The sequence below is a fragment of the Lynx rufus genome, unplaced genomic scaffold, assembly GCF_022079265.1.
Source record: "Lynx rufus isolate CCGP_SWC_20201006 ecotype Redwood Valley unplaced genomic scaffold, mLynRuf1.p SCAF_6, whole genome shotgun sequence".
Lineage (NCBI taxonomy): Eukaryota > Metazoa > Chordata > Mammalia > Carnivora > Felidae > Lynx > Lynx rufus.
Window position 1 is genome coordinate 126344477 of NW_025814878.1, and position 6000 is coordinate 126350476.

General features: G+C 42.2%; 1 protein-coding gene across 11 annotated transcripts in view; it reads right to left on the reverse strand.

Annotated features, from left to right (window-relative positions):
• SLC35B3 (solute carrier family 35 member B3) overlaps positions 1-5273 on the reverse strand; it is a 39870-nt gene extending 34597 nt beyond the window's left edge. For 2 of the 11 annotated variants that reach the window (XM_047101686.1, XM_047101687.1), the window contains exons 1-3: positions 3291-5164; positions 924-1068; positions 265-381 (exon numbers count right to left, since the gene is read on the reverse strand). The gene's annotated coding sequence lies outside the window, so the exon portion shown is untranslated. Of the gene's footprint in view, positions 1-264; positions 382-923; positions 1069-3290; positions 5168-5190 lie in introns of those variants that run through there. The other 9 variants (XM_047101689.1, XM_047101690.1, XM_047101678.1 and 6 more) reach the window with 8 other exon arrangements.
• Between the last annotated feature and the right edge of the window lie 727 nt (positions 5274-6000).

Below are 6000 nucleotides of genomic sequence, written 5' to 3' on the forward strand. Positions count from 1 at the left end.
TCATTTTAATTTAAAAAGTCTTTGGGGAGTTGTTCAATGGATTTCAAGTTTCAGTTATACAAGATGAGTAAGTTCTAGAGACTCATTATAGGACATAGTGCCTATAGTTAACAACATGGTGGTGTGCACTTAAAAACTTCTTAAGAGGGTAGATACCATGTTATACATTTTTAACCACACACACACACACACACACACACACACACACACACACACACAGGCAGACACATGGAAACTTGTAGAGATGACAGATATATGTATTACCTTGATTATTAGGTGATGGTATCATAGGTATATGCATATGTCCCAACTCATCAAATTGTGTTATGTTAAACATGTGTAGTTTTTTTTTTTTTGTATAAAAATTATACCTCAATACAGCTGTTTAAAAAAAAAAAGAAATAAAGAAGTCTTTGGGATTATAAAAAGCTGGAAAACATCATTTTTTGTTAGTCTGTGGAAAAAAGTCATGAGGACTCTGTAGATGACTGTCAGTTTCTCTTTGGATTTATATAAACTGAAAAATAAATTCCAAGTACAGGGTGAGGAGAGAGCAGAGTTAGGACAACTAAACACATTTGTGATGAAAAATTATCCTAGAAAAGACTGTCTTTCACAACCCCAATGGGGACTAAAATTCAGACTAGTTGAGTAAAGAGGATGGATAAGGATAATTTTGACAAAACTGTCTTCATGGCTTAAAATGGCAAGACTTAGTCACTCTGTGATCACTTCTCCTTTGCTGATCACAGAGATTAAGCAGGCCATCTTTAGTAATTTAAATATGGATCCAGGTTCTGAATACACCTTGTAACTAACCATACTCAGGCATCAAAGAACATTTGTTTTACAGTGCACCCACCAAATTTCTAAAGAGAAAAAGCATAATTTTAAAAAGTTTTACTGTATTTCTTTTCCTTTACCTGTTTCTTCTTTATATATTGTTCTTCCTTTCTTCCTTCCCACACTATGTTTCAATCACTGCCATCTCTGAGTTAAGACTTTTTAAGACATCTTGCAGGACACCCTTGAGATCTGACTTTCTTTATAAATCATGCTTCAAATGATCTTGAATGTAGAAGAAACAAAAACCTGAGTAACTACTTTCCACATGTGTAGGCATGGATACAGAGTACCATTCAAATAAATCTGATCCCCCTTAAGCTTCTCCTCCCTCCACATCTTTCAATCAAGCCCCAAACTGCCCACAATGGACTACTATTTCATTCCAGAAATAGACCATGGACTTTCAAACACCTCTACCTTATGTTAATGATGTTCTTTCAGCCTGATGTCTTCTTTCTCTAGGTCAGGGTTTGAAATAAGCTTTAGCGTTCCTTCCTTTGTGATACCCTCTCTAATTCCCCAGCTGGGAGAGAACAGAACTGAAAAGGCAAGACTCAAATCTTACTTATCTCTCCGTTCTTGGGATCCGGCATACTCTGCACCCTAATAAAGGAACCAAATAAATTGGCCCTTCGTCTGGAAGTCCTGAAACCCCAGCTTGCAATCACCCTGTCTACCTGAGTATGATTTTTCAAATGTACTGTGGTGGTGGCAAACTTTGTGAGCAAAACTAAAAGTCTTATGGAAAACAGGTTGAGTAGGATGTGCAAATATTGATTATATATTTACACGAGAGAATAAATAAAACTTCTAGAAGACCTCTTTCCTGCTTTTGTTAGTATCAAAAATTTCTCCCCAACCATATTCTGCTGAGATGTTTGTAATTTAGCAAAATGCCTGGCATATTGCAGTGACTCAAAAAAATTATAGCTACCCTTATGAGAAAGCAGTACAGCATGGTGCTTTCCCTATGCTTTGGATTTTGACAGATCTGAGTGCACGACCCAGCTTTGCTAACTGATTAGCTGAAGAACCTTAAGCAAATTCTTTTAACCTTTTTGAACTTCAGGTTGTACATCTTTAAAAGGGGGGGGGGTGATAAAAAATGTGCCTATCATAGAATTTTTGTTAGTACTAAATGAAATACATGTAAAAACATCTGGCATATAGTAAGACCACCAATGTTAACTATTACCCAACTTTTTTTTTTTAATTTTTTTTTTTTAATGTTTATTTATTTTTGGGACAAAGAGAGACAGCATGAACGGGGGAGGGGCAGAGAGAGAGGGAGACACAGAATCGGAAGCAGGCTCCAGGCTCTGAGCCGTAAGCCCAGAGCCCCGATGCGGGGCTCGAACTCACGAATCGCGAGATTGTGACCTGAGCTGAAGACGGACGCTTAACCGACTGAACCACCCAGGCGCCCCAACTATTACCCAACTTTTTAGAACTACTGCTAGTGCGATATGGTCGGCTGCTGGGAGACTCACTCCTCTGATGTGCAGTTGGAAATATGAATCTGGACTTCCAACCCGGACTTCTCTTCTGAAATCCAGATCTCTATTTCCAAATGCATCTTTGAAAGCATTTCTACTCATGAGTTCCACTGGCACCTCATTTCAAAAATGTTCAAAGCTGGGAGTGCCTGGGTGGCTAAGTCAGTTAAGCCTCCGACTCTTGATTTTGGCTCAGATCATGATCTCAGGGGTTCATGAGTTCGAGCCTCGCACTGGACTCCATGCTCTCAGTGTGTAGCCTGGTTGCAATTCTCTCTCTCTGCCCCTCCCCCATGCTCTCTCTCTCTCTCTCAAAATAGATAAACTTAAATAAATAAATAAAAGTCCAAAGTTGAACTATGTTCACCTCCAAACAAACCTGCCCTTCCTATATTCCCAATCTCACTTATGGTATCCGAGCAGAAAATCTGTAAATTATCTTAGATTCTTTCCCTTTCCTCAAATTTACATTTGCCAAGGTTCCTGTTGACTCTACATCTGTAAATGTATTTAAAATCTGTTTCTGAACCTACCATTAGCAGCTGTTTTCTCTTGCCTAGATTACTAGGCATCACTAGATTACTGTTTATAATATCTTCTTCCCTCTCTGATCCCTCTTTCACACTGCTCAACATGAATACCCACTATGCTATACCCCTGATTAAGGCCCTATACATTACAAGCTGGGTGATTCTCTGGACTCTCATAGCATTTTATAAAATTTTTTACAAATACCTAAATCATAACAGCATAACTTTTTGCTTTTATGGTTGCTTCTCTTAGAAGCTTCTGAAATCTTTAGGGGAAGAGAAGATATCATCTTCATTATGTTTCAACACATAACAAAAGTGTAAAATATGAAATGAAGGAGTCTATTGCACTCTAGTAAGCACCAATTTAATCAACAGAATTCTGCTCCTTTCCAACAATTTGCCACTTTCAACACACCTATTGGCAATCTTAGGAGCCGCAGATCTGTGCCAGACATGTAGAGTTAAATCCCTTCAGCACTGTCACTTCTTGGACATCTGTGCCAAAATATTGACATCTCCACTGAAATTTCCCACAAAGCATCTGAAATGAACATGGAAATAAATTCATTTCTTTTGCTTACTTGAGGTACCAGTTCCAGAAAACCTGCCTTGCAAGCTTTGCATTTAGAATGCAGTTTTATTAATCAGAACATCACTGGTCAGATCACATGACTGATGAAGGAAGACACTGTAAACTCTGATACCCAATAACTGTGATCCTAATGTGTGAAACCTTCCGTTTCAGACATTAATGATGGATATCAATCAATATCCACAGAACCTAGGCCAATGTCCTTTCGATGCAGGAAAAATAAAATCCAGCATAGAATTAAACCTGTTTTCAAATTAAATGATCAACATTTTGCTCTGCTTTAGACATTCACAGTAAGCCTTAAACTAAGAACAAAAAAAACCCCACAGGTGTGAATCACTGCCTGGGGCCTCTCCTGTTCTTAAAGTCAACACATATATCTAACTTTAGTTACTTGTTGGTACAAAGCAACTGCTAAAATGGGAAAAGACAGCATTTTCAGTATATACTAACATCTAAAAATTATAAATAACTGGTAATAACATTGGTGTGCAATGACCCACTTAAGTTAAAAATCTTTCAGTTCATTTCTTAATCTAGTTCTTTTCCAGTCTTTAGAAGAAAAGTCTCCCACTACTAAAGGGTAGAATATGAGGAAATTACATTACAGTGTAAATAACCTGAACATACTTTACTCTGTATTTTGTCATACTCGTTGTTACAAATAAAATAATCTTGCCATTGTATCTACATTAACTGGCCTCGATTAATTGTTCACCTATGGGTTATGGTTATAAAACAACAAAAAAAGGGGGGCTCATTTCTTTGTACACACTTCACTACACGAAGATCAAACAGGGTACTCATTTTTGACAGTTACTCTATTTTTTTCCAAGGGATAAATCTAAGCTTTGGATTTAATATAAAGAAATTAAGTACAAATAACACTCATCCAAATTATTTTCAAATGCTGCCCTATCTCTCTCTTCCAAGGCCCAAACTATCTCAATTCACTTAGGAAAACGTGAATCCAAAAATCTACCCTCGACATCGACATGTGAGACCCTACCTTAGAAGAAATGCATATGCCCGACACTAAAAAAACCCACTGTCAGCACACCAAAGCATTCCACCTCCTTTCAGTATTTCTTTAAAAGAAAAATAAAAAGGCGGGGGAGAAAACTAAGCTGCAAAGACTGGAGAATCTGCATAACTTTTAGTGGAAGATTATGACATAAATTTAATAACCTGGCAAGAACGATCACCTTGCACCGCAAAGCAGATGGACAGCAGAAGACCCTAAGTACTTTATCTAACGCAGAACCCGGAAGTAGCTCTTCACTCAAAAGCAGCCTTGGGAACCCAGGCGACTGCCAGTTCTCCAGAGGCCCCTCACTAGTCTAAAAGGCCCTCCTGGAAGTGGCCTCACGCCTGAGTCCACAGACCGGGGCCTGAGGGGGTTCTAGCCTGCCGCAGGGCGCAAAGGGGACAAGGAGGGACACATACTCCTCCCTAGAAACCGTGCCAGGTTTCCGTTCTTTAAAAAAGGAAGTCATCCCCGCCCTCCGTCCTGCCCTCAATCCCCTCGCCGCACGCTCGTTATAGATGAGGAAGATAAGCTGTGTCCAGGTTCTCTGGGGAGGGGAGGGTCTGGGTCCCGAACACGGCGAAAAGCCGGGGGTACACGTCCACTCCAGAGCCGTTAAGCCACCTGAAAAGGTGACCCCAGCCCGGGTGGCGCCTGCCAGACGGAGCGGTCTCCCCCTCCCCAGGTCGCCATCACCTCCTTCTCCTCTCCGCCTACCCCTGCACTTTCCACAGCGGCCGCCGCCTCCTCGCAAGGTGTTCGCCTGGCCTGCGCCCGCGCGCCACTTCCGCCTACGTGTCCCCGCGCGCGTGCGCAGCTGTGCGGCCCCGCCCCCTCGCCGGCCTGGGGTCTCTCGCCGTGAGGGCGCGGTTACCTTTCGCGCATGCTCTATCTTCTCAGGAACCTGGGTAGAGCGCAGCCAAGGTGGGCACCGCGATGCCGGGAGTGCGTTCCTGCGCCCACTAAAATTTGCTTAGGAGCGGGGAGCGCCGAACGGGTAGAGTGTTCTTATCCTTTGATCGGTCCTCGCTTGTTGCTGGTCTCTGAGCCTCTGCAGCCTCCGGGTTGCTTCGGCCTCGTACTCCCGGGTCCCTCCCCCCGTGGGCCACCACGCTGGGGGCCACTTCCACTGCCATGGCCCTTTGCTGATATTTGGGAAGGAAGACTAGTGGAGAATGTTGAACCCGGAATTAGAAACACTGGGGTTCCCTCTTCCCTCTTGATCCAGATGAGATGGCATAGTCACTCTACCTGTCTCTATTATGTTCTTGCCTGACTTGCACCTGCTTTCTGGTGACAGCGGACTGAAGTCGCACTTGGGTTGCTTCTGACGTTATAATTCACCTTGTAGCTACAGCAACCCCAGGCCTTCCAACGTGACACGAAAGTTGACAGCATTGTTAACACAATGTCACTTACTGCTCAGAATGTACATACATCCCGTAGCTCTGCCAGCCATCAACACTAAACATTTATCCTGCATTTAGGGTTACATCTACGGTCGCT